This window comes from Myotis myotis, unplaced genomic scaffold (genome assembly GCF_014108235.1).
Source record: "Myotis myotis isolate mMyoMyo1 unplaced genomic scaffold, mMyoMyo1.p scaffold_m19_p_1, whole genome shotgun sequence".
Classification (NCBI taxonomy): Eukaryota; Metazoa; Chordata; class Mammalia; order Chiroptera; family Vespertilionidae; genus Myotis; species Myotis myotis.
This window is the reverse complement of record NW_023416313.1, coordinates 125,383,138-125,411,095: the sequence shown is the minus strand read 5'-3', so window position 1 is coordinate 125,411,095 and position 27,958 is coordinate 125,383,138. Positions and strand designations below refer to the sequence as shown.

General features: G+C 43.0%; 1 protein-coding gene across 9 annotated transcripts in view; it reads right to left on the bottom strand.

Moving 5' to 3' along the window:
- ARHGAP12 (Rho GTPase activating protein 12) overlaps positions 1 to 27,958 on the bottom strand; it is a 206,078-nt gene that overhangs the window by 152,311 nt on the left and 25,809 nt on the right. Inside the window, exon 1 of one of the 9 annotated variants that reach the window (XM_036351238.1) lies at positions 19,923 to 20,020. The exons of the other annotated variants lie outside the window; for them this stretch is intronic. The gene's annotated coding sequence lies outside the window, so the exon portion shown is untranslated. Of the gene's footprint in view, positions 1 to 19,922; positions 20,021 to 27,958 lie in introns of those variants that run through there. 9 annotated transcript variants of the gene reach the window in all.

Genomic DNA, 27,958 nt, shown 5'->3' with positions numbered 1-27,958 from the left:
CCAACATTTACAGGGAACTCATACAACTTAACAAAAGGAAGATAAACAATCCAATCAAACAATGGACAACAGACCTAAATAGACACTTTTCCAAAGAGAACATACAGAAGGCCGAAAGACACATGAAAACATGCTCAAAGTCACTAATTATACGAGGGATGCAAATCAAAACGACAATGCGGTATCATCTCACATTTGTCAGAATGGCTATCATCAACAAATCAACTAACAACAAGTGTTGGAGAGGACGTGGAGAAAAAGGAAACCCTTCTGCCCTGCTGGTGGGAATGCAGACTGGTGCAGCCACTGTGGAGAACAGTATACAGTGTCCTTAAAAAACTAAAAATGGAACTCCCATTTGACCCAGTGATCCCACTTCTAGGAATATATCCCAAGAAGCCAGAAACACCAATCAGGAAGGATATGTGCACCCTATGTTCATGGCAGCACATTTCACCATAGCTAAGATTTGGAAACAGCCTAAGTGCCCATCAGCAGATGAGTGGATTAAAAAACTGTGGTACATCTACACCAGTGAAGGTGAACCTACGACACGCGTGTCAGAGGTGACACGTGAACTCATTTTTTTGGTTGATTTTTCTTTGTTAAATGGCATTTAAATATATAAAATAAATATCAAAAATATTTTTTTTTTTACTTTGTTTTACTATGATTGAAAATACCAAAAAATTTCTATATGTGACACGGCACCAGAGTTAAGTTAGGGTTTTTCAAAATGCTGACACGCCGAGCTCAAAAGGTTCGCCATCACTGATCTACACAATGAAATACTATGCTGCGGTAAAAAAGAAGGAATTCTTGCCATTTGCAACAGCATGGATGGAACTGGAGAGCATTATGCTAAGTAAATAAGCCAGTCAGAGAAAGATAAATACCACATGATCTCACTCATTTGTGGAATATAGAGAACAACATAGACTGATGAACAGGGACAGACCCAGAGACGGAGAAACAGCGATCAGACTGTCAATCCCTGGAGGGAAAGTAGGGGAGGGTGGGGGTAAGGGGAAGAGATGAACCAAAGGACTTGTATGCATGCATATAAGCCAAACCAATGGACACAGACAACAGGGGGATGAGAGCATGGGGGGGGGGGGGGGGTCGGAGGGAAGGTTGGGGGTTCATGGGGGGGGGGGGTGAGGACACATTTATAATACCCTAACCAATAAAGAAAGATTTAAAAAATTAAATTAAATTAAATGTAAAAAAAAGCAGCAGCCACATTGAGATTGGTAGGAAGGGTGGAGGCAGAGAAGGTCTAGTCCAGGGGTGGGCAACCCCTGGCATGCATGCCAAACATGGCACACCAGTAACTTTCGCTGGCACGTGAAACCCTCTCTTATAATCTCCCATTTACAATTTTTGTGAACATTTGAATGATTTAAAAGTTAAATTACAAGGAACTGGCAAGACACTTGATGTTATGTTTGGTTACATAAAGGCTTTTGAAAAGAAACTAGAAGTATTCAAGAGGGATGTGGATGGTGAGAGATTTAGATATTTCCCAAACTTCAAGAGGCACATCAAAGACCTCCCAAAAGATGACAGAACAAACTGTCAAAGCCTTCAAAAGCTGTTTTTAAACATCATCGAGTCAACTATTGAGCAGTTCTTCTCAAGATTTCCGAAATTCAGAGAACTGGAAGAGACAGCAAAATTCATGAGCTTTCCAGACAGCATGAAACCAGAGGAACTAAACTTACAAATGTTTTCATGGATGGACATGGCTGATTTTGAAATGCAGTTGATTGAATTTCAGAGTAGCTCAATTTGGAAGCAGAAATTTATTGACCTTAGAGTTGACTTGGAAAACATTGAAAAAAAGCGATTAGAGACAGGAGTACCAGAGAGAAGTGTTGAAAACGAACTATTGAGGACTTGGATTGCCATTCCAGAACATTTTTTCTGTTTAAAAAACTTTGCAACAGTGTTACTCTCCATGTTTTCATCCACATACACTTATGAATCTTTGTTCTCAGTGATGAATTTTGTTTGTTCTCAGTGATGAATTTTGTTAAGTCTCATAATAGAAGTAGCCTGACGGATGAAAGTAGTACCTCGTGCATATCTCTGAAGGTCACAAAATATAAACCTGATGTAAAATCTGTCATCAGTGATGCAGCAGCAAAAGTCCCACTCATAATATCAAACGGAGTCATAAAGTTTTCTGTTAGACTATCAGTGTACATGTATACATTAAAAAATAAATGTATTTTTCATCATCATATACTGTGTTTTTGTCGCTCGAATGAATTTTATTATTTCCTCAAGGTTCTTCACATACACACACCTTAAGAGATATCAAGTAGGCATAACATGTTCTCAAAAAAGTAGGCTTGGCATGCAGAAAATTTTTGAGTCAGAGATTTTGCTGGTTTTAGCACGCACTCACAAAAAGGTTGCCCATCCCTGGTCTAGTCCAATACCCATGTATGGTGTGTTTTTAATTGGGAGGGATATCCTGTGAGGAGAAAAGGATCCCAGCTCCAAACTAGACTTCTCAGCCCAGGGTTCCAGTGCGAAGAAGAGAAGTCCCCATAATTTTGACTGAAAAACCAGTGGGGATTGAGGCTGAGAGAGACAGAGGTCTCCTAAGATTCCCATGGATTCTTTTTAAAGGGCCCACGGACTTACTCAGATTCACTCCCTTTTAGCTTCAGCAATGGGACAGCAGCTTAAAAGGATCCAAGGACATATGCAAAGGAGCTAAATTGTTTGGCATCAGGGCAACAACAGGGGGGCAGCTTTCTACCAGATAAATGTGCTGACAGAGTTCACTGTTCTTTTGCTGAGACCTCTTCATCACAGAACCGACTGGCAGATGGCATAAATGAGTCTCCATCAACCTTGCCAACACTGCTGGTCCTGCAACAGTGATTCCTTGAGACCCCCCCCCCCCACCCCATCCCACCCAATTTGCAGCCCCATCCAACCTGTTTGCTGCAGGTTTTCTATATGAATGCCTGTCTTGGTTCAGGCTTCAGACATTTCTAAACTATCTCAAACAAGCCGCAATTGGCCTTCACAGGCCCCATACCTGTCGATAAGTGACTGCAGGCCTGACACTAGCAGCAGCCTGCATTGTCTCACAACTTGGCCTCTCCTGAGCACCTCCAAGTTCAACACAAGTAGCAGCCATCTGAAGATCACACTGTAGCTTGTGCAGGGTGGCCCCAGGGAGGGCATAGACAGTAGCTGACTTTGTACCTCCTGGGAGGCTCCAGAGCCAGTGTAATTGGTGGTTAGCTTCAGACCATACCAGATTACAACCCCACCACATCTATCAGTGACAAAATCAAGGAATACACTAGGAAAGCACCAAAGCCCCACTGAAGCCAATCCTGCTCCATAGGGGTATCTCCTGCACAGCAACTCTTCCAATGGCTGATTGGCCAGGGGGTCAATCACTCCCAGTGACACCAACAGCAATCAAGGCTCAACTACAGCAGAACAGTCCACACATGATCGCACCTAGAGTGCCCAGCTCAGATGGCTGAAGAGGCTGAGACACTGGGCCCTAATGGACCTACTACACAAGACCACTTTACCAATTCCAGAAGACATAGCAATTCTAATACATACAAACAGAAATAGGTAGGCAGCCAAAATGCAGAGACAAATAAACATGTCGCAATGAAAGAAGAAATCTCCAGAAAGAGAACTAAATGAAATGGGAAAAAAAACAAACTACCAGATACAGAATTCTAAACAATGGTTATAAAGATGCTTAAGGAACTTAATGAGAACTTCAAGGGACTTACAACTTTAAGGAACTTAGTGAGAACATCAATGAGATGAAAAAGGACAAGAAAGAAATGGAGAATACACTAACTGAAATGAAGAATAACCTACAAGAGATTCAGCAGTACAGTAGAGGATACTGAGAATCAAATCAGTGATTTGGAATATAAGGAAGGAAAAAACACCCAATCAGAATAGCAAAAAGAATACAAAATCCAAAATTATGAAGATGGTGTAAGAAATCTCTGGGACAACTATAAGTATACCAACATTTGCATCATTGGGTTGCAGGAAGAAGGCAGGGAGCAAAATCTGAAAACCTAGCCTATATAATAAAAGAATAATATGCAAACTGAGCGAATGGCAGAACCACTGGACACTATGATGCACACTGACCAACAGGGGGCAAGCACTCAACGCAGGAGCTGCCCCCTGGTGGTCAGTGCGCTCCCACAAGGGGAGCGCCGCTCACCCAGAAGCTGGGCTCAAGGCTGGTGAGCACAGCGGTGGTGGCAGGAGACTCTACTGCCTCTGCAGCAGTCGTACATCCTCTGGGGGCTCCTGGACTGTGAGAGGGCGCAGGCCAGGCTGAGGGATGCACCCCCCGCGAAGTGCACGAATTTTGTGCATCGAGCCTCCAGTTCAAAAAATAATGACAGAAAACTTCCCTTACCTGGTGAAAGAAATAGACTTACAAGTCCAGGAAGCGTAGAGAACCCCAATCAAAAGGAATCCAAAGAGGACCACACCAAGATACATCATAATTAAAATGCCAAGAGCAAAAGACAAAGAGAGAATCTTAAAAGCAGCAAGAGAAAAGTAGTTAGTTACATATAAGGGAGCACCCATACCGCTGTCAGCTGATTTCTCAACAGAAACTTTGCAAGCCAGAAGGGAACAGCAAGAAATATTCAAAGTTGCCAGGAGCCGGTCCATCCTTGATGATTCAAGGGACCTGGCATATATGGCATACTGTTCTTAATATGTTTGCTCCCCTTAGCGCTGTGTTTTAACCAAGGTCACCTCTCTGAGAAAGGTTGTTTCCCCAGGTAGGGATTTTCCCCTGAAGTTAGGGAGGGAATAAAACCCCTTAACTAAGTGCCAGGCGGGTAATTAATCACTTTAACTACGAACAATCATGCTTAAGCTACATAATCTTTACTCCCTGGAATGGAGATAAGAAACGCCCTAACCTTTGGAATAGAGATTGATAGGATTGGAATCAACTGGTATAAATACAGATGTAACAAGACAACAGAACACAGAACCTAGACACAGAACCTGCCGGGAGCCGGTCCATGCTTGCTGTTTCAAGGGACCTGGCATATATGGCATACTGTTTTTAATATGTTTGCTCACCTTCTTGGCACTATGTGTTTTAACCAAGGTCTCTGAGAAAGGTTGTTTCCCCAGGTAGGGATTTTCCCCTGAAGTTAGGGAGGGAATAAAACCCCTCAACTAAGTGCCAGGCGGGTAATTAATCACTTTAACTACGAACAATCATGCTTAAGCTACATAATCTTTACTCCCTGGAATGGAGATAAGAAACGCCCTAACCTTTGTAATAGAGATTGATAGGATTGAATCAACTGGTATAAATACAGATGTAACAAGACAGCAAGACACAGAACTTAGAACACAGAACTTAGAACACAGAACTTAGAACACAGAACTTAGAAGACAGAACCTACACACAGAACTTAGAAGACAGAACCTACACAGAACCTACAGACAGAAGAACTTCGCTGGAGAGAACATGGCAAAAGATCCTGGACTGAACCTGACTACAGAAATTGGCAAGAGAACCTGACTAGAACCTGGTGACTGAACCTGGCTGGAGAACCTGGACAGAACCTGGCTGGAGAACCTAGCGAGGGAACATGGCTACAGAACCTGGCTGGAGAACCTGGAGAACCTAGCAAGAGAACATAGACCCAGAACCTGGCTGGAGATCTGAAGCAGAACCTCTCTGGAGATCCAGACCAGAACTTGGCTGGAGATCCTGGATGGAGATCCTGGCTAGGCTGCTGATCAACTGAACACTGTCTCCGTATCCTTCCTTCTTCGCCGACTCCGTCTACGCCTTTGGGGACCCCTGGACCTGCTGGGGTTGGACCCCGGCAAGAACCTAGGCACAGAACCTAGACACAGAACCTACACAGAACCTAGAGACAGAAGAACTTCGCTGGAGAGAACATGGCAAAAGATCCTGGACAGAAACTGGCCACAGAACCTAGAGACAGAACCTGGCTAAAGAACCTAGAGACAGAACCTGGCTACAGAACCTGGATAGAACATGGCAAGAGAACCTGACCAGAACCTGGTGACTGAACCTGGCTGGAGAACCTAGCCAGAACCTGGCTGAAGAACCTGACTACAGAATCTGGTGACCGAACCTGGCTGGGGAACCTGGGGAACCTGGCTGGAGAACCTAGTAATAGAACATGGACACAGAACCTGGCTGGAGATCCTAACCAGAACTTCGCTGGAGATCCTGACCAGAACTTGGCTAGAGATCCTGGCTAGGCTGCTGATCAACTGAACGCTGTCTCCGTGTCATTCCTTCTTCGCCGACTCCGTCCACACCTTTGGGGACCCCTGGACCTGCTAGGGTCAGACCCCAGCATCTGGTGCCCGAACAGGGACCCTTAGGTAAGCCCCACATTCCCCTAGGCAAGCGCCCCGCACTCGGGACGGATAGGACTCCACCGTAGGAAGAGGGTGGATAGTCTTTGCCGACTCCGTCCACACCTTTGGGAAGCCCTGGAACAGGATTCCCCTAGGTAAGCCCCCCCCCCCCCATTGAGAACCCCACACTCGGGACGGATAGGACTCCACCAGGGTACTGCAGACCCCCCTATAGAGGATAAGTAGGGTAAGAAGGTGGATAGTACAGAACTTAGATTGAGAAGATGTGCCATACTGAGTCTAAAGAAAAAAGACTCCGTATTGATCTTTTAACACATATGCTTGCTAGCGGAGGAATTAAGGTTACTCCCAGTCAGACAGAATGTTTTATACAAGAAGTATGTCCATGCTTTTCTGAGGAAGGAAAGGTAAATGTAAAGGCATGGGAGGAGGTAGGCCCAAGGAGCCTTATCCTTAAGCCTACTGCAGCCTTTCCACCCCAGGAAAGTGCAGGATTGGCAAGCTCTCCCTGGGGTGATAGATCAGGACTCAGGTAATAGCGGAAAGCGCCAATCCTACTCTTAAAATGGATACAAGAGAGCATTTGGGGTTTTTCTTTTTAATGCCTGCTTTTAAAAAATAAAAAAGGGGGAATTTGCCGGGAGTCGGTCCATCCTTGCTGTTTCAAGGGACCTGGCATACATGGCATACTGTTCTTAATATGTTTGCTCCCCTTAGCGCTGTGTTTTAACCAAGGTCACCTCTCTGAGAAAGGTTGTTTCCCCAGGTAGGGATTTTCCCCTGAAGTTAGGGAGGGAATAAAACCCCTTAACTAAGTGCCAGGCGGGTAATTAATCACTTTAACTACGAACAATCATGCTTAAGCTACATAATCTTTACTCCCTGGAATGGAGATAAGAAACGCCCTAACCTTTGTAATAGAGATTGATAGGATTGGAATCAACTGGTATAAATACAGATGTAACAAGACAACAGAACACAGAACCTAGGCACAGAACCTACACAGAACCTAGAGACAGAAGAACTTCGCTGGAGAGAACATGGCAAAAGATCCTGGACAGAAACTGGAGACAGAACCTAGAGACAGAACCTAGAGAGAGAACATGGCAAAAGATCCTGGACAGAAACTGGCCACAGAACCTAGAGACAGAACCTGGCTGAAGAACCTAGAGACAGAACCTGGCTACAGAACCTGGATAGAACATGGCAAGAGAGCCTGACCAGAACCTGGTGACTGAACCTGGCTGGAGAACCTAGCCAGAACCTGGCTGAAGAACCTGGCTACAGAATCTGGTGACCGAACCTGGCTGGGGAACCTGGGGAACCAGGCTGGAGAACCTAGCAATAGAACATGGGCACAGAACCTGGCTGGAGATCCTAACCAGAACTTCGCTGGAGATCCTGACCAGAACTTGGCTAGAGATCCTGGCTAGGCTGCTGATCAACTGAACGCTGTCTCCGTGTCATTCCTTCTTCGCCGACTCCGTCCACACCTTTGGGGACCCCTGGACCTGCTGGGGTTGGACCCCAGCACAAAGTGATGAAAAGCAAAACCTGACAGAGTCCCAGATACCACCACAAGCGTTCCCCAGATACAAGCATGGTTCTGGCATGGAAAACACGCCGTCTTTCTTTTTTTTTTAATACTATTTATTTATTCTTACTGATTTCAGAGAGGAAGGGAGAAGGGAAGAGAGACAGAAACATCAATGATGAGAGAGAATCATTGATCGCCTGCCTCCTGCATGCCCCCTACTGGGTATCGAGCCTGCAACACAGGCATGTGCCCTTGACTAGAACTGAACCTGGGACCCTTCAGGCCGACACTCTATCCACTAGGCTAGGACAAAACATGCCATCTGGAAAAGGGAACAGTGGTGGCTAGGAGTGCAGCCTCACCACCATCCAGATTGGAAATGGACAGCACCCTGGACCCACGCAGTGAGCCGCACACCAGCAGGACCTCACAAGGAACTCCGCCGTGGGTTCCAGGACCCTGCATTGAGTCTCAGATTCACATGTCACCACCACCATGGGCTCTGGGAACCCACATTGAATCACAGACTCTCAAGCCACCACCACCACAGGATCAATGAGTAGCAGAGTCATACACTATCTGTGACGTGGGCACCAGGACCGCACAGTGAGATGCAGAGTCGCACGCCAGCACAAACACAGACTCTAGGAGCCTGTAGTGAGTCGCAAAGTCACACACCACCCAGGTCACGGGCTATGGGACCCTGCAGTGAATCGCAGAGTCTTACAACACCCCTGCCACAAACTCCGGGACCGCGACAGTGAATCGCATGCTACCCGTTATGTGGGCTCTGGGATCGTGCAGTGAGTTGCACACCAGTGGGACCTCTCAGGTGTCCATTGCTATGGAAGTCGGGACCCTAAGCTCATCCACAACAGCTTGCAGGACAAGGTCAGGGGTGAGCCACATAGGCAGACAACCTGTGAAGAGACTTCATCCACGAATGGTACAATAACATGCAAGACCCAACTACATTAGGACAACCCAAATAATTCAAGTAGGGGTTTTCCAAGAACACCCACCTCAGATCACAGAGACTAAACCACTGGGTCCAACAAAACACCTACTACACAGAGTAACCCCCTCCCCACTAAAAAAGCTGGGAGGCACAGCAGTTTGGTCTACGACATAGAAACAAATACAAAGGGACAGCAAAAATGAGGAGACAAATAAACAATTCCCAAAGGAAAGAAAAGGAGAAATCACCAGAAAAAGAACTCAATGAAATGGAGGCAAATACCTTGTCAGAAAAATAATTTAAATGGTTTTAAGGATGCTCAAGTTTCTTACTGAGAATTACAAGCCACTCAATGAGAATTATAAGAAGCAGAATGAGAAATACACCAACATGGATAAGAATCAAGAGGAAATGAAGAATGACCTAGCTGCAATAAAGAACACAGTGGAAGGTTTGAACAGCCTAGAGGAAGCTGAGGACCAATTCAGCAAATTAGAAGACAGGGTAGGAAAACTCACCGAGTCAGAGCAGCAACTGAAAAAGAAATTAAAAAGCAGGAGAGTTTAAGGAAGCTTTGGGAAACACAGAACAAAGCAACATTTGCGTAATATCTGTCCCATGAGGAGAAAAAGATGAGCAAGGAATAGAAAACCTATTTGAAGAAACAATGACAGAAAACTTCCCTGCCTTGGGGGGGAAAAAAGTCCCACAAGTTGAGGAGGCACAGAGTCCCAAAAAAGATGAGCCTATAAAGGGCTGACACCAAGACATATCATAATTAAAATGACAAACATTAAAGACAAAGAAAAAATCTTAAAGGCTGGAAGAGAGATACACACAATTACATACAAAGGGACCTCCCATTAAACTATTAGCTGATTTCTCAACAGAAACTATCAGGCCAGAAGGAAGTGGAATAAACTATACAGTCATGAAAAGCAAGGTAATAAATCCAAGACTACCCTATCCAGCAATGCTATCATTTAAAAGTGAAGATGGAATAAGGAGCTTTACAGACAAGGAGGTTATTACCACCAAACCAGCAATGCAAGAGATCCTAAAGAGACACTTGTTAAGAAGAAAAAATAGAAAGAGAGGGAGGAACATAGGCATAAAGAATAAAAATGGCAACAAACAAGTACCTATCAATAACCGTAAAAGGGAGAGGAAACCAAGATGGCAGCATAGGTAAACACCGGAAATTGCTGCCTCGCACAACCACTTCAAAAATACAACTAAAAGACAAAACGGACATCATCCAGAACCACAGGAAGGCTGGCTGAGTGGAAATTCTACAACTAGAAGGAAAGAGAATAGCACACTGAGACTCAGAGGAGGTGCAGAAGTACAGTGCAGAGGTACGGAGGCGCACTTGGAAAGGGCTGGCAACTGAGGACACGGTTGTCTTTTTCAATCTGGAAGGAGTTTCAAGCTCCCAACTGCTCTGAACTCCAGTTCCAGGCGAGTCTCTGGGGACCCAGACTCATACGGAAAGAAACTGGACTGCCTGGCATCAGGCAGATCTCAAGGGCAGATTTCTCACAGAGGTGCTTGCAGTGATTACCTTACTGGGACACTGAGACGCGGGGCCTCTTAGGGTAGGACTGAGGATCAGCCATAGCTGTTTGCTCAGCCCTGTTGATTCCCTGAGACCCTGCCCCACCCAAGCTGTGTGCAGAGGCTTTTGCATATGAAAGGCCTGGCCCTTTGCAATCTGAAAATTACCTAACAAACTGCAGCTGGGTCAGAGAGTCCCAGAACTTCCAAAAGAAGGCCAAAGGCCCCATAGAAGCTTGCATTGCTTCACAGCTGGGCCTCACCTGGGCACCTCAAAACCCCAAAGGAGAGGAATCTGCAGATCTCTCCATAGCTCCTGCCGGGTAGCCTCAGGAAGAGGCTTAATTAGCAACGCCTTAGAGATCCAAGAGCTAGTGTACCCAGTGGTCAGAGTGGGACCATCCAGATTACAACTCCTCAGACCCATAAGGGACACACTTAGGGGGCAGACTCAGTGAGCACCAAAGCCCCACTGAAGCAAGTATTGCCCCAGAAGGGTGTCTCCAGCACAGAAGTTCTTCCACTGTAGACACAGCTGATTCTCACAGCCAATTGGCCTGGAGGTCAATTCCTCCCAGGGATACCTACAACAATCAAGGCTTAACTACAACAAGACTGTGCACAAAGCCCACAAAGGGGTGCACCAAGAGTGTCCACCTTAGGTAAATGGGGAGGCTGAGCCACTGGGCCCTATAGGACACCTAGCTCAGAAAGCCACTCTATCAACAGGGAAGCATAAAAAATGCGGAGACAAAGAAACGGGTCACAAATGACAGAAATGGAGGAAAGCAAACTACTGGATATAGAGTTCAAAACCACACTTATAAGGTTTTTCAAGAATTTTCTAGAAAACGCCAATAAATTTAGTGAGACCCTCAAGGTTATGAAAAAGGACCAACTAGAAATTAAGCATACACTGACTGAAATAAAGAATATTATACAGAGTTCCAACAGCAGACTAGAGGATCGGAAGAATCAAGTCAAAGATTTGAAATACAAAGAAGCAAAAAACACTCAACCGGAAAAACAAAAAGAAAAAAGAACCCAAAAATATGAAGATAGTGTAAGGAGCCTCTGGGACAACTTCAAGCGTACCAAGATCCAAATTATGGGGGTGCCAGAAGAAGAGAGAGAGCAAGATATTGAAAACCTATTTGAAGAAATAATGACAGAAAACTTCCCCTACCTGGTGAAAAAAATAGACTTACAAGTCCAGGAAGCACAGAGAACCCCAAACAAAAGGAATCCAAAGAGGACCACACCAAGACACATCATAATTAAAATGCCAAGAGCAAAAGACAAAGAGAGAATCTTAAAAGCAGTAACAGAAAAAAAGTCAGTTACCTACAAGGAAATATCCATACAACCTACAACCAAGATTACTTTACCCAGCAAAGCTATCATTTAGAATTGAAGGTCAGATAAAGAGCTTCACAGATAAGGAAAAGCTAAAGGAGTTCATCACCACCAAACCGGTATTATATGAAATGCTGAAAGGTATCCTTTAAGAAGAGGAAGAAGAAGAAAAAGGTAAAGATACTAATTATGAACAACAAATATGCATCTATCAACAAGTGAATCTAAGAATCAAGTGAATAAATAATCTGATGAACAGAATGAACTGGTGATTATAATAGAATCAGGGACATAGAAAGGGAATGGACTCACTATTCTTGGTGGGGAAAGGGGTGTGGGAGATGCAGGAAGAGACTGGACAAAAATTGTGCACCTAGGGATGAGGACAGTGGGGGGATAAGGGCAGAGGGTGGGGAGGGAAATGAGTGGAGGGGAGCTATGGGGGGAAAAAAAGAGGAACAAATGTAATAATCTGAACAATAAAGATTTACTAAAATAAAATAAAATAAAATCACAGGTAAATTAAAAAAAAAAAAGAATTGAAGGTCAGACAAAGAGCTTCACTGATAAGAAAAAGCTAAAGGAGTTCATCACCACCAAACCACTATTACATGAAATGCTGAAATCCTTTAAGAAGAGGAAGAAGAAGAAAATGGTAAAAATACAAATTATGAACAACAAATACACATCTATCAACAAGTGAATCTAAAAATCAAGTGAATAAATAATCTGATGAACAGAATAAACTGGTGAATATAATAAAATAAGGGGCATATAAAGGGAGTGGACTGACTATTCTCCGGGGGGGAAAGGGGTGTGAGGCGTGGGGGAAGAGACTGGACAAAAATCGTACACCTATGGATGAGGACAGTGGGGAGGGGGGGGAGGTAAAGGCAGAGGGTGGGGTGGGAACCGGGTGGAGGGGAGCTATGGGGGGAAAAAAAAGAGGAACAACTGTAATATTTTGAACAATAAAGATTTAATTTAAAAATAAAAGAATAAAAATAAATTAACTGTATTTCTACATACTACAAATGGATGTGTGAATACCAAAATTAAAAACACAATATCATTTAAAATTGCCCCCCAAAATTAAAATTCTTAGGTATAACTCTAAGAAAACCAGACAGGTTTTATCCTGAAACTTACAAGTGCTAATTACAGAAATCAAAAAAGATCTAAATAAATGAGAGATATACAATATATAAGGATTGGAAGCCTCTACATAGTAAAAATGTCCATTTTCTTCAAAATGACATACAGGTTAATGCAACTCCTATCAAAATCCCAGCAAGAGGTTTTGTTGATATAGACCAGATCATTCTAAACGTTATAAGGAAAGGCAAAAGCACTGGAATAGCTGTATTATTTCCTGTGGATGCAATAACAACTTACCACAAACTGGCTTACAACAATAAGAAACTTATTCCCTCACTGTCTGGAGGTCCAGAGTCCAAATTAGTATCACTGGGCTGAAATTAACACCTTGGCAGGGCTACACTCCCTCCAAAGGCTCCAGGAGAGATTTCTTTCTTTGCCTATTCCAGCTTCTGGTGGCATTGGCACCCCTTGGCTGGTGGCAACTGGCACTCCTTGGCTTATGGCCACAACACTCCTATCTTCAAGGCCAACATCTTTGAATTCCTCTCTGTTCCACCTTCTCTGTGTGTGGTGCCTCCTCTGCCTCTCCAATGAGATCTGTGATTGCATGTAGGGTCCAGGATAATGTTCTAATCTCAAAACCTTTAATTTAATCATATCTTCAAAGATCTTCTTTTCAAAAAGCTAACATTTAAACATTCTAGGGAGTAGGACCTAAAATCTTTGGTGGGTATTTTTCAGCCTACTACAATAGCTAAAACAATTTTGAAAAAGAATAATAAAGTGGCAGAATTTCAAGACTTGTGATATTGCTAAAGCAATCAAGGCTGTGTGGTATTAGAGAAAGGACAGACATACAGGGTGAGATTTACGAAAGAGAGTTTATTCTTGTATTATTATTTATTAATTATTCTATTATTTTCCATATGAATAACTGTAAACCTACGTTTGCCCATTCTGTATATGGATGAAACAGAAATACACCCACACAAATATGGATATCTGATTTTTGACAAATGTGTACAAGTAATTTATTATAGGAAAGACAGCCTTTTCAACAAACAGTACTGTAATAATTAAATATCCATAAACCAAAAAAAAATGATAAGTAAACCATGATTTAACCTCACACCTTATATAAAAATGGATCACAGATTCAAATACAAAATATAAAACTATAAACTTTTAGGGGGAAAAAAATGGGGAAAATCTTTAGGATCCATCCAGGCCTACTGTGATCAATTCAGCTGGGCCAAACATTACTCTGGATGTTTCTGTAAGAGTGTTTTTATATTTGTAATTAACATTTAAATAGGTAGACTTTAAGTAAATCAGATTGTCCCCCACCCCCAATATGGAAGGCCTCATCCAATCAGTTGAAGACCTGAATAGAACAAAAAACTGCCACCCGCCTCATGCAAGAATAAATTATTCCAGTTGGCCCTGGCCGGTTTGGCTCAGTGGATGGAGCATCGGCCTGCGGACTGAAGGGTCCCGGGTTCGATTCCGGTCAAGGGCATGTACCTTGGTTGCGGGCACATCCCCAGTGGGGAGTGTGCAAGAGGCAGCTGATCGATGTTTCTCTTTCATCGATGTTTCTAGCTCTCTATCCCTCTCCCTTCCTCTCTGTAAGAAAATCAATAAAATATATTTTTTAAAAAAATTATTCCAGTTGACCTTCAGATTTGAACTTCAATACTAGCTCTTCCCTGGGTCTTTAACATATTATCCTACTCTGCAGATTTTGTACTTGCCAGCCTTCATAATCACATAAGCCAATTTCTTAAAATAAATGTCTCTCTACATACATACACACACACACACACACACACACACACACACACACACACACACACACTATTGGTTCTGTTTCCCTGGAGAGAGATAATAGAGCTATGCAATGAGTTCTTATACTTGACACAAAAGCATGATCCACAAAAGGGAAAGTAATTGGACTTCAAAATTAAAAACTTTTGCTCTGCAAAAGAATCTGCTTCAGAGGATGAAAAGACAAGCTACACATTAGGAGAAAATATCTGCAAATCATGTATCTAACACAAGGGTGGGCAAACTTTTTGACTCGAGGACCACAATGGGTTCTTAAACTGGACCGGAGGGCCGGAACAAAAGCATGGATGGAGTGTTTGTGTGAACTAATATAAATTCAAAGTAAACATCATTACATAAAAGGGTACGGTCTTTTTTTTTTTTAGTTTTATTCATTTCAAACGGGCCGTAGTTTGCCCACGGCTGATCTAGACTATATAAAGAACTCTCCAAACTCAACTGTACAAAAACAGCCTAATTAGAAAATGGGCAAAAAGACATAAAGAGACATTTCAATGAAAAGGATCTATTGATGGCAAATAAGCTCATATAAAGATGTTCAACATCATTAGTTATTTGGGAAATGCAAATTAAAATACGAGATATTACACACCTATCAGAATGGCTCAAGAAAGAAGTAACAACACCAAATGCTGGTGAGCATGCAGAGAAATTGGATCACAAACATTGTTGGTAGGAACATAAAATGATACAGCAACTCTAGAACACAGTTTGGTTGTCTCTTAAAAAATTAAACATGCAACTCACATCAGCAATTATACTTGTGGGCAATTATGCCAGAGATATAAAAAGATATATTCACACAAAACTTATGCAGAAATGGAGAGTATATCATTGGTGACCAGGGGTTAATGAAAGGGGGGGGGGGTGGGAGGGAAGAGGGGGTGGCTATAAAAGAAAACCTTGTGATGATGGAAATGCTCAGTATCTCTACTATACAAGGTAAGTATCCTGATTGTGATATCATAGTTTTGCAAGACACTTAGGTGGCTTGGTGGAGTCATAAGACATATTAAAATAGCTTAAGCAATGAGTGGGAAATGAGCAAAAGCAGAGAAGTAAGTCTATACAACTCTTTCCATAAGTTGCCAGTAAAGGGAAAGGGTAGTACTGGTAAATGATACTGAGGGAAAGGTATCACTGAAGATCTTTACTAAGATGGGAAACACAGGAGCAAATTTAAATACTGATGAAAAAACTTGGAAAATAATGAGTCTACAGCCACATGAGCACAATGCGATATAACTTTTAGCAAAAGGTTTGTGGAAGAAAGGGAAAAGCAAATACAAGAGCCTGTCCTTTGATAGGAGAGACAACACTTGCATTATACTGGGGATAATGATGATTGCTGATATAGGTGTACTTACAGATTTGATGGTGAAAATAATAATAGAAATAATAGCCCTAGCAGGTTTAGCTCAGTGGATAGAGCACCGGCCTGTGGACTGAAAGGTCCCAGGTTCAATTACGGTCAAGGGCATTTGTTTCTCTCACATCAATATTTCTCTCTGTCTTTCCTTCTCTCTTCCAATCTTTAAAAATCAATGAAAGAAAAAGAAAATATCCTCAGAAATTGAAGCGGTCATCAAAAAGCTTCCAGCAAACAAGAGCCCGGGGCCAAACAGCTTCACAGGGGAGTTCTACCAAACACTCAAAGAAGAACTAAAACCTATCCTCCTCAAACTATTGCAAAAAAATTGAAGAGGAAGGAACACTTCCAAGCTCATTCTATGAAGCCAGCATTACCCTAATACCAAAACCAGATAAAGACAACACAAAGAAAGAGAATTACAGGCCAATATCTCTCACGAACACAGATGCCAAAATCCTCAACAAAATTCTTGCAAATCAGATGCAGCATTACATCAGAAAGATCATACACCATGGCCAAGTAAGATTTATCCCAGGGATGCAAGGATAGTACAATATCTGCAAATCAATAAACGTGATACATCACATAAAAAAAAATCAGTCATGTCAACTGATACAGAAAAAGCATTTGACAAAATCCAACACCCTTTCTTGATGAAAACCCTTAGCAAAGTGGGAATAGAGGGATCATACCTCAACATAATAAAAGCCTTATATGACAAACCTACAGCCAACATCATACTTAATGAGCAAAAACTAAAACCATTTCACCTGAGAACGGGAACAAAACAGGGATGCCCACTTTTACCACTCCTGTTCAACATAATACTGGAAGTGCTAGCCATAGTGATTAGACAAGAAGAAACAAAAGATATCAAAATTGGAAAAGAAGAAGTAAAACTGTCCTTATTTGCAGATGACATGAGACTGTACATACACAAAACCCTAAAGACTCCATCAAAAAATTATTAGACTTAATAAATGAAGTCATCAATGTAGCAGGATACAAAAATTAACACCCAGAAATCTATGGCCTTTTTATACACCAACTAGAGGCCCGATGCACGAAATTCGTGCAAGGGGCTCGGCCCTCATGGCCCCAGCTGCCTCACGGCAAGGCCCCACCCCCCACCCACTGGTCGTTCCCCCAGGTCATTCTGCCATCTGGACTAATTAGCATATTAGCTCTTTATTATATAGGACAGTGAACCTACAGAAAGAGAGATTAAAAAAACAATCCCATTTACCATTGCACCAAAAAAATTAAGATACCTAGGAATAAACTAAACTGAGGAGGTAAAAGACCTATACTCAGAAAACTAAAGGACACTGAAAAAAGAGGTAGAGTAAGACATATCGTATTTATGGACTGGTAGAATCAACATCATTAAAATGTCCATAATACCCAAAGCAATCTATAGATTCAATGCAATCCCCATTAAAATACCAATGGCATACTTCACAGATCTAGAATGAGCTCTCCAAAAATTTATCTGGAATAAAAAAAGACCCCAAATAACTGCAGCAATCCTGAGAAAGAAGAAAAAAGTAGGTGGGATCTCAATACCAGATATCAAGGTATATTACAAAGCCACGGTTCTCAAAACTGCCTGGTACTGGCACAAGAACAGACATACAGACAAAGGGAATAGGATAGAGAACCCAGAAATCGACCCAAACCACAATGCTCAATTAATATTTGACAAAGGAAGCAAGAGCATACAATGGAATCAAGACAGACTCTTCCATGAATTGTGTTGGAAAAGTTGGACAGATACATGCAAAAAAATGAAACTAGACCACCAACTTGCATCATATACAAAAAAAAAAACTCAAAATGGATAAAGGACTTAATGTAAGACGGGAAGCCATAAAAATCTTAGAGGAATCCACAGGCAGCAAAATCTCAGACATATGCCGAAGCCATATCTTCAATGATACAGCTCCTAGGATAATGGAAACTAAAGAAAAATTAAACAAATGGGACTACATTGGCAAATATGTTCTAACATAATAAAAGCCTTATATGACAAGGGATGCCCACTTATTAAGTGGGGTGCTGGTGATGTTATTTGTATTAGACTTAATAAATGAAGTCTAATAAGTGGGGTGCTGGTGATGCAGCGAGGGCTCCTCCTCTGAGTCGGAGCCCCTGTCGGCCGGGGAGCTCAGGAAGTCCGCATAGGCCTCTTGGGGGCCATCGGGCAAGCCCTCCTCGCACATCAAAATAAAAAGTTTCTGCACAGCAAAAGAAACCACCAACAAAACAACCAGAAAGCCCACTGCATGGGAGAACATATTTGCCAATGTTATCTCCGATAAGGGTTAAATCTCCAACATTTACAGGGAACTCATACGACTTAACAAAAGGAAGATAAACAATCCAGTCAAAAAAATGGGCAATGGACCTAAATAGATACTTTTCGAAAGAGGACATACAGAAAGCCAAGAGACATATGAAAACATGCTCAAAGTCACTAATCTTCTGAGAGATACAAATCAAAAAGACATCTCACACGTGTCAGAATAGCTATCATCAACAAACCAACAAATGACAAATGCTGGCAAGGATGCAGAGAAAAAGGAACCCTCGTACACTGCTGGTGGGAATACAGACTAGTGCAGTCACTGTGGAGAACAGTATGGAGTTTCCTCAAAAAAACTAAAAATGGAACTCCCATTTGACCCAATAATCCCACTTCTAGAAATATAGTCCCAAGAAACTAGAAATACCAATCAGAAAGGATATATGCACCTCTATGTTCACAGCAGCACAATTTACCATAGCTAAGATTTGGAAACAGTCTAAGTGGCCATCGGCAGATGAATGGATTAGAAAACTAGGAGATACATTTAGGTACATTTATACAATGGAATACTACACTGCTGTAAAAAGGAAGGAACTCCTACCATTTGCAACAGCATGGATGGACCTGGAGCGCATTATGCTAAGTGAATTCAGTCAGTCAGAGAAAGATAAATATCACATGATCTCACTAATTTGTGGAATATAATGAACAACATAAACTGATGAACAAAAACAGATCCAGAGACAGAGAAGCATCGATCAGACCATCAAACCTCAGAGGGAAGGCAGGGGAGGGTGGGGAGAAGGGGGAGAGATCAACCAAGCAACTTGTATGCATGCATATAAGCATAACCAATGGACACAGACACCAGGGGGGGTGAGGGCACGAGCGGGGGTGGGAGGGGGGTGTGTTGGGGGGACATTGGAGGGATAAGGACACATATGTAATACCTTAATCAATGAAGAAAAAAAATGTGGGGAAGCCCTAACTGGTTTGTCTCAGTGGATAAAGCATCGTCCTGCAGACTGAAAGGTCCCAGGTTCGATTCCGGTCAAGCACATGTACCTTGGTTGCAGGCACATCCCCAGTGGGAGGTGTGCAGGAGGCAGCTGATCGATGTTTCTCATTGATGTTTCTAACTCTCTATCCCTCTCCCTTCCTCTCTGTAAAAAATCAATAAAATATATTTTTTTAAAAAAATGTGGGGGGGCACATATGTAATACCCTTTGTAATACTTTAAGCAATTAAAAAAATAAAAAAAAATAAAAAATAAATAAAAAATAAAAAATGTGGGGGGGGGGAATAAATAAAATAAAATGATTATATATATATCTCTCTATATATACATATATAGATATATATATATATATTTAGAGAGAGAGAGAGAGAGAGAGAGAGAGATATTTTAAATCCTCGGGTGAGGATAAATAAGTAACAATAATAATGACGGCCATTAATTTACTGAATACTTACTGTGATAGCCAGCCCCCAAGGTGGTCCCAATGTCCTCAGATCCTGATGTGTACACCCAGTGTAGTCTCTTCCCACAGAGAATAGGGCTGAATTGCATACTAGTAAGATATGACAGTGTGAGACTTCCAAGATTCAGGCAAAAAAGATAATGCAGCTTCCACCTTGTTCTACTTGCATTGCTCCTTCTGGGGGAAAGCTAGTCACAGCATTCAAACATATGTGAAGAGGCCGAACTAGCACCATGTAAGTAAGCCATCTTTAAAAGTACCCCCCACCAATGCTTATTGTGCTAAGCCACTAATTTGGAAGTACAGTCAAACCTCGTTTCTCAAACATCTCCCATCTCGAATAATTCGTTTCTGGACTCAACAACTCTTTCATGCTGATACCTGTATGATCAGTCATGCATCTCTCAGGCAAAAAAGGAGAGAATTCAGAGAGAATGCTCGAGTATGAGTCAGTCTACCACTGTTCACATCTCCAGATATTGTGCTGTGAATATTTTTCATGGGTTTTTGTTGCTGCTTATTATTTTTAAATTTTCATTTTTTACTGTACATTTAATTTCCTTTTCATTAAATTTTCATTTACAACTCATGTCCTTTTTGTTTTTAAAGTGTTTATTTCTAGATTAAACAGTACATTAAACATATACTGTTCATAAAAAAGGTTAAAACAGAGAATCATTCGGGAGTCTGGAATGAATTAATTTACATTATTTCTAATGGGAAAAATGCTTTGGTTTTCGAACAGCCTTTTAGAACTAATTAAGTTTGAGACCTGAGGTTCCAGCAATAGGTACCTAACACACATACGTATGTGCCAGGCATAGTTCTAAGCATATTAGATATAGTAACCCACTTAATCCTCAACAACCCCATGATCTTCAATTTAAGATGAGAAAACTGAAACACAGAGAAGTTAACTAATTTGCCCCAATCATCACACAGAGTATACGTGTGATGGAATTATAGGAACCATAAAGGGAACCTTTATAAACTCTGATTCAAATCGAAAGCCAGTGCAATTAACAGCTGTTAAGTGCTATTAAGTGCTATTAACATCCTCCCCGAAGCTGAAGCAGTTTCTATCCCATGGCTTTTATTTTTGCTGTGAAATAGAAAGGTTACCTGATAAGACAGCAGGGAAAAGCAGGTTAATAAAAGAACTAAAGATAATATAAAAGGTTTCTACAGTTGCCATGAAGAGTAAGAGACTGGCTAGAGAAATCTAATAGAATTTCCAAACAGGAGAGGTAAAGAGCCATGAAATTGCATGCCATGATTTTAAAATGACCATAATAAAAAGAATACAGTTTGGCCAGTGTACCTAAATAAAAAACAAAATGTGAAGTGTGAAACAGTGGTGATGATGAAATGGAAGAGGAAAAGTACATCTTTCTCAAATCCCACTAGCTCAAAAAGGAGCCATTTATAAAAACAATTCTAAGAAACACTATATATTCTATGTCAAAATCTATATATGTAACAGCTTAATATGCAAGTGTCCCCTTGGGAGTTCGACCAACCGGGAGTTCAATCACTCACTATAATGTGCGCTGACCACCAAGGGGTGATGCGGAACGAAAGAAGGCCCTGGCCGATAGCCAGCAGCCGCTAGGAACCCTACCCATGCACGAATTTCATGCACTGGGCCTCTAGTATCACATAAAGACTACAGAAAAGCAAGCATACTAAGATAAATGACGGTAAACTGACAGTGCTACTTTCCATGTGTTTTTTTAAAATATATTTTTATTGATTTCAGAGAGGAAGGGAGAGGAAGAAGGAAATAGAAATATCAATGACGAGAGAGAATCATTGATTGGCTGCCTCCTGCACACCCCCTACTGGGGTTTGAGCCCACAACCCAGGCATGTGCCCTGACCAGGAATCGAACCATGAACTCTTGGTTCATAGGTTGACACTCAACCACTGAGAACACACCAGCCAGGCTTATGTAAGTGTCTTGATCTCAAACATCTGAAGTTTTTCTAGAAAATGTTACCTTTTCCCTATTTCCATTCAAAATATCACACACAAAAATTAAAACCTAGAAAAAGAACATACTAGTTCCATTATAATCAGATTATACCTAAGTGCCATACAATTATTACTAACTCAACCTGATGAATAAATCTTACAACAGAGCTTTAGGGAAAAAATGTATCACATTTTTCTTTTTAATTTATTGACTAGAGGCCCAGTGCATGAAATTCATATGGGGGGGGGGGGGAGGCGCCCTCAGCCCAGCCTGCACCCTCTCCAATCTGGGAGCCCTTGGGGGATGTCCAACTGCTGACAGACGGACATCCCTCTCGCAATCCAGGACTGCTGGCTCTTAACCACTCACCTGCCTGCCTGCCTGATCACCCCTAATCCCTCTGCCTGCCTGATCGCCCCTAACTGCCCCCTTGACAGCCTGATCACCCCTACCTTGCCCCCCTGACGGCCTGATCGCCTCTAACCACCTTTGCCTCGGTCCCCAGCCTAAGCTGTAGTCTGGCCTCCCTCTGCCAGAGGCGGCCTGGCCAATCAGGGGAAGGCACCACCCCCATCACCCCACTGCTGCTGCCACTGGCGAACACCATGGCTGCCTGAGCCTCGGCCAGCCCTCCTAGCAGCAGCCACCATCCACGGCTTGCCTGAGCCTCATGCAGCCACTGAGCCTTTTCCGGAAGGATGTCCAGATGGTCATCTGGAAGATACCTACCCTAATTAATATATTACCCTTTTATTAGTATACTAGAAGGCCCGTGCACAAAAAATTGTGCACTGGCAGGGAAGGGGGGAGTCCCTCAGCCCAACCTGTGCCCTCTCACGGATCACGCTGCCGCTCGCCCTGGCCGCCCCGCCCACCCCGCCCAAGACACGGCAGGCCAGGATCCCTTGCTGGGGTGGACAGCAGCTCTGATCATGCTGCCGCCCACCCCACCCACCCTGCCCAAGGCACCACAGGCCCGATCCCACCCTGGGGTGAGCGGCCACTTAGATCTGCTGCCGCTGGCCCGGCCCACCCCGCCCATCCTGGCCAAGACACTGCAGGCCTGGATCCCACGCTGGGGCGGACAGCAGCTCGGATCACACTGCCCCTCGCCCCACCTGCCCTGCCCAAGACATGGCAGGCCAGGATCTCGCCTTGGGTGGCACAGCAGGATCTGCCTTCAGTATGCAAATTAGCCGCCATCTTTGTTAGCAGTTAATTTGCATATCTCACTGATTAGCCAATGGGAGGCGAATCGGAGGTATGGTTAATTTCAAGCTTTGTCTATTATTAGATAGGATAGATTTTAGAGAGAGAGGAAGGCAGAGGGGGAGGGAGGGACAGAGGGAGAGAAGGAAGGAGGGAGAAAAAGGGAGAGGGAGAGAGAGACAACGGAGAGAGAGGGAGAGAAAAACATCTATTTGTTGTTCCACTTGTTTATGCACTCATTGGTTGATTATTGTATGTGCCCTGACCAGGGATCAAACCCGCAACCTTAGCATTTTCAAGTGCACTTAAAATTAGACTTTTCCAAATATAGGGTGTCCCCAAAAAGATGTATACACATTTTAACAGCTGATAAGTAGCTTAATTTTGAAAATGAGTTGTATGTTAATAAGCACTGACTTTACAATCATTCAAAGTATGTATACATTTTTGGGGGACACCCTATACATTTAAGTTTCAATTTCAGGCATGTGCTTTTAAAATTACTTCATTATACCTGACTAATAAGCTGGCATAAACTAATCTCAAAATAAAGTTAGGGCTCTCTTTGCCACTTGCTGCTGAGTCAGTAAGGAGGGTAGGGGAGCCAAGGCCGGGCTTGGATAAAGACTCTTATGCTTTTGCATCAGACACGGCTGGCTCCCTGGTGTGGTTTCTTGGGGATCCTGAAATCTGGGCATAACATTTGGGGGCTCGTCCAGGATCCCAAGACCCTCAAGGGACCCCCGATCCGGAGAGTCTGACTGACTGCGGTAGGTGTCTGTGTGTTGTGTATTCTGTTCTGTGTGTTATATGTTGTGTCCTGTGTGAGCTCACTTCTGAAATTCTGTAGTTCCCGAAACGGTCTAGGTGGACACACTGGGGGACCACGGGCGGGAGGAGTCGGGGGACGCTCCGATCCTCCATCTGGAGGGGCGCAGAAACCCCTCAATCTGAGACGAGGAGGGTTGCTCCCGCCAGTTAGCGCATGGCCATCGTCTAATCTGTAGTTTTGCTTCTGCGGAGTCGGAAGGTTGTTTTGGTTTTGCTTCCAGAGTTGGAAGACTATATTTGTCTGTGTTTGTGTTTTTTTTTCTGTTTTCTGTGGACTTACCGGACGGACGTTATGGGACAGACTCAAACTACTCCTTTAAGCATTATGGTCGTTTTAAAGTCAAGGGCTGGGCCAAACCTGCTTGCCAGCCTCAGGTGTGGTTCTCCAGGGCCGCTGCGGTGAGCCTTGAAGCCTAGGGCGCGGGCCCGGCTGGAGCCACCGCAAGTGCAGATCTTGGTAGTAGTAGCAGATAATTTAAAGTCCTTCTTGTAATTGAAGAGTTTTATAAAATTTAAAAATGCGTCTGGGATTTCTGTGCACGTGTAAGGAGAAAAGCTGGCTTAAAACTAATGCGCACATAGTCCGATTTTGGATAGAGTTTTGAGCTGGAGTCTCTTTGCAAATGTGCAGGATGGAGCCCAAGACTGATTATTTACCCAAAGGAAAAAAAGATGCTAGCTAGAGTCTAGCAGAAAGATTGGCATTTCCATAATAAAGAACAGTTTTTAAATGCTAACGAAGGGTGTTAAGGCTGGCTTCCCAAGGCAATTTCTAATGAAGGAAGGGGCTAGTCGCTTCCCACCTGTAGCAAAATCTTAAAAGAATGTGGTCAATTTACATCTGAAAAGACGAGGTAGACCAGAACCTGTTTTGCAAGGCTCAAATGTGGTTTTCCAGAGCCGCTTGAAAGTAAAAAGTAAAGTTTATTCTTAAAGATGTTATGGATTGAGAAATGCTGAATATCTGACTTGCCAGCTAAAAGTTTAAGGTTCAGATTGAATTGGGAAAAACTGTATTTGTGGTAACTAAATGCCTTTGCTTATTGGTCTGATTGAGAAGGGAGGATTGATTTTGTGACCTCAACTGAAGATTTTTGATGCAAGGACCAGTTTAAATTTAATTGATATTCTTTAAGATAATTATAAAAGGTATAAACAGCTAATGAGATTTCAGTTTATCTGCAATATAATGTTGGCCACCTATCTTTTAGGGATCCTGATTTGCAAAAAACAGTGTAGACAGCCACCATTTTGGGCTGCATGGCTTGGCAGCCGCCATGTCAGCCACATGGCTTGCCGCTCCCCTGGGGGCCGCCATCTTGAAACAGCAAAGGCCCCTCCCTCTGATTTAGTCAATCAGTGTCTGCTCACTGAGGCAGGCTGGGATTTCAGGGGTGGAGTTTTAAGGCGGAGCTTTACTGCTAATCTCTTAAATCTAGAAAACCCTGCTTTCCTTAAACTAAGGACAATTAGAGGTTATGTCAAAGTCTTTAAAAGGGGCTGATAGCAGTAACCCAATTTCTAAAGTGACGATTATTTCAGGTAGAAACTGTGGTTTAGATAACATGCCTAAGTTTAACCTAGGTTACCCAAGGACTCTAGATAATGTGTTTACCCAAAACTGTAATTTAGATTGCATGCTGTCTCTGCTTCTGTAAATTGCTTTTTTTGAAAACTAGGTTCCTCATTCCGAACCTTGGGGTGTGGTCAATACCTTTGTGATTTTTTGACTGCCTCTGTTCAGGGACTTGTTGTGATTCAAAGTTTTTAATGGGAAATATTATCTGTCTTTATTGTTTAAATATATATCTTTGTTGTTTAAAATTGTTTAGCTAGTAAAATTTCTGTTTGTGTCTCTTAAAAATATGAATGTATTGCTAATTTGAGGCAATTTGTTCATGTAACTGTGGAAGTCTGCAGAAGAAAAAAAAAAAAACCACACGCTTGATTACTTCGAGGCTGAGTGCTCTGATCAATAGCAAAACGCCCTGAGCAGCCGCTGGGATCTTTCCCCAAGGGCGCTTGCTCTCTGTCAGAGGTGGAATCGGCCCACCTAACTAGTAAACATCTCTGTCTGTTTGTTTGCTGGGAACTTTGATTTGCTATGTGATATTCTGTGCTGGGTTGGGATTTTGGAATTCTGGGGTAGATTTAAAAGGTATTTGTAACTTTTCTAGTCTCATTGGGACATTTAAGGGTAGGGCTCACAATTCCTCAGGGCAGAGATTTTATGGGCCCCCCCTGCCTGTGCTGAATTAAATAATACTGGCCAGTGTCATTTGGATAGGGCCCCAAGGCAATGGGCCCTAGATGAAAATCAAGAACTATCTCTTTCCTTGAGAGGGCTCCAGAGGGCGCACGAGGACATTTGACTGCGCCTCTGCACCATCTAAGAGACCAGCCCAACCCCAACTCCTCATCAGCACAGACCAGGAGATTGGGTCTATGTCAGAAGGCACCAACGGGAGACCCTCAAGCCACGTTGGAAGGGTCCCTACACTGTGGTGCTGACAACCCCCCCCCCCCCCCCGCTCTCAAGGTAGACGGCGTCACGACCTGGGTCCATCACACTCATGTCCAGTCAGCGGACCCATCCGTGATCTGGGAAGACTTCGTCACCAAATGGAGCATCGATCAAGATCAACGCCACCCGCTCAAGCTCAAGCTACGGTGTGCTCGACCTGCCTGATGCTGGTAACATTGCTTGCGATCACTCCTGCTACTGGGAGCCCCCGCAATACCGTATAATAGACCTAGATGATGCCTGCATCTTCATGGACATGGCTCCAAAGAGACAACAACAATTTACAGGAAGGTCAAGAGTAGACTTTAGTATCAAATGTTTAGTAGCAGAAGATTTGGCTGCCTGAAGCGGCCATGATGCCAATAGTATGTTTCATTGTATTGATATGTTATATTGACCTTTGATTCTTTTGCAGGTTTGAATGTATGTTGGCTGTCCTGGAAGGGGACTGTGTGGGGTGAACCCCAAAAGTAAAGGGTGTCTAGCTGCCAAGAGGGCAGGTACCCAACTGGGCAAGGAAGAGTGCCCATCAGGTTTTGGTCTCTGTTGAGAGACAGTTGATGGTTGGCAGCCTGTATACTGTCTTGCAGGCCTGCATGACCATGCCCATGTCAGGGGTAGTACAAACCTCAACTGTAGAGAGCAGGGAAAGGCTTGTTTGGAATAGAAGGTTTGAGACATAGTTATGCATAGAAAGAAGGTTTAATGCCAACAGTTACTGTTTTGTTATAACTCTGAAGAATCCATGAAAAGGAATTGGCAAGGAAAGTCAGAAAATCTTAGAGTAGATCAGTAATGTTTTTCTCCTTATATAATTCCTCTGAAATATTGGCAATGCTAAATAAGTCATGGCAATACATTTCTTTGATAGATTCAATAAGACTGGTTCCTAATAGTGGTTTTATTAACGGAAAACTTTGACTGGAATATCATGTTTTAAAGAGCCCTGTCTGAGCTCTAAAGACTTAAAACCAGTAAGAATGCCACGAAGAAAGCCTGGAATCCTGCTTGGGAGCACTGAAGATGGCTGGCACTGGAGCGTCAGGCCCATGCCCTACCATCACTGGCGGTTGGTCAGAGTAGAAGGGGAGCAATAAGGATGCCTCTGCATCCCTGCGGAACCCCCACTCACTCTGGGCCGCAACGAGTAGGAGGGCTACTGAGATGGGCCTTAAAGCCTAGAGCATGGGCTCAGGTGGAGTTGCTACAGGTGAGGGATTCACCTGACTCAGCAGATACTGCAGGCAGGCCTGAAGGCAGCTGGATGGCTTGGCTTCCTGGCCCTACGGGGCATATTAAGATTCAACCATGAGATTCCAGCAAAGGTGGTTGGTTACCATTCTTGTTGTGTTTATGCAAACATCAGGCCAAATTGAATACAGTAGATAAATTCATCTTGATTTGGCTTTTTGACAGCCATGGAGGAATTTTAAGAAGAAAAATCCTATTTCAATAGAAGTTGCTAAAGCTAAAATGGTTTCTTTCCCTT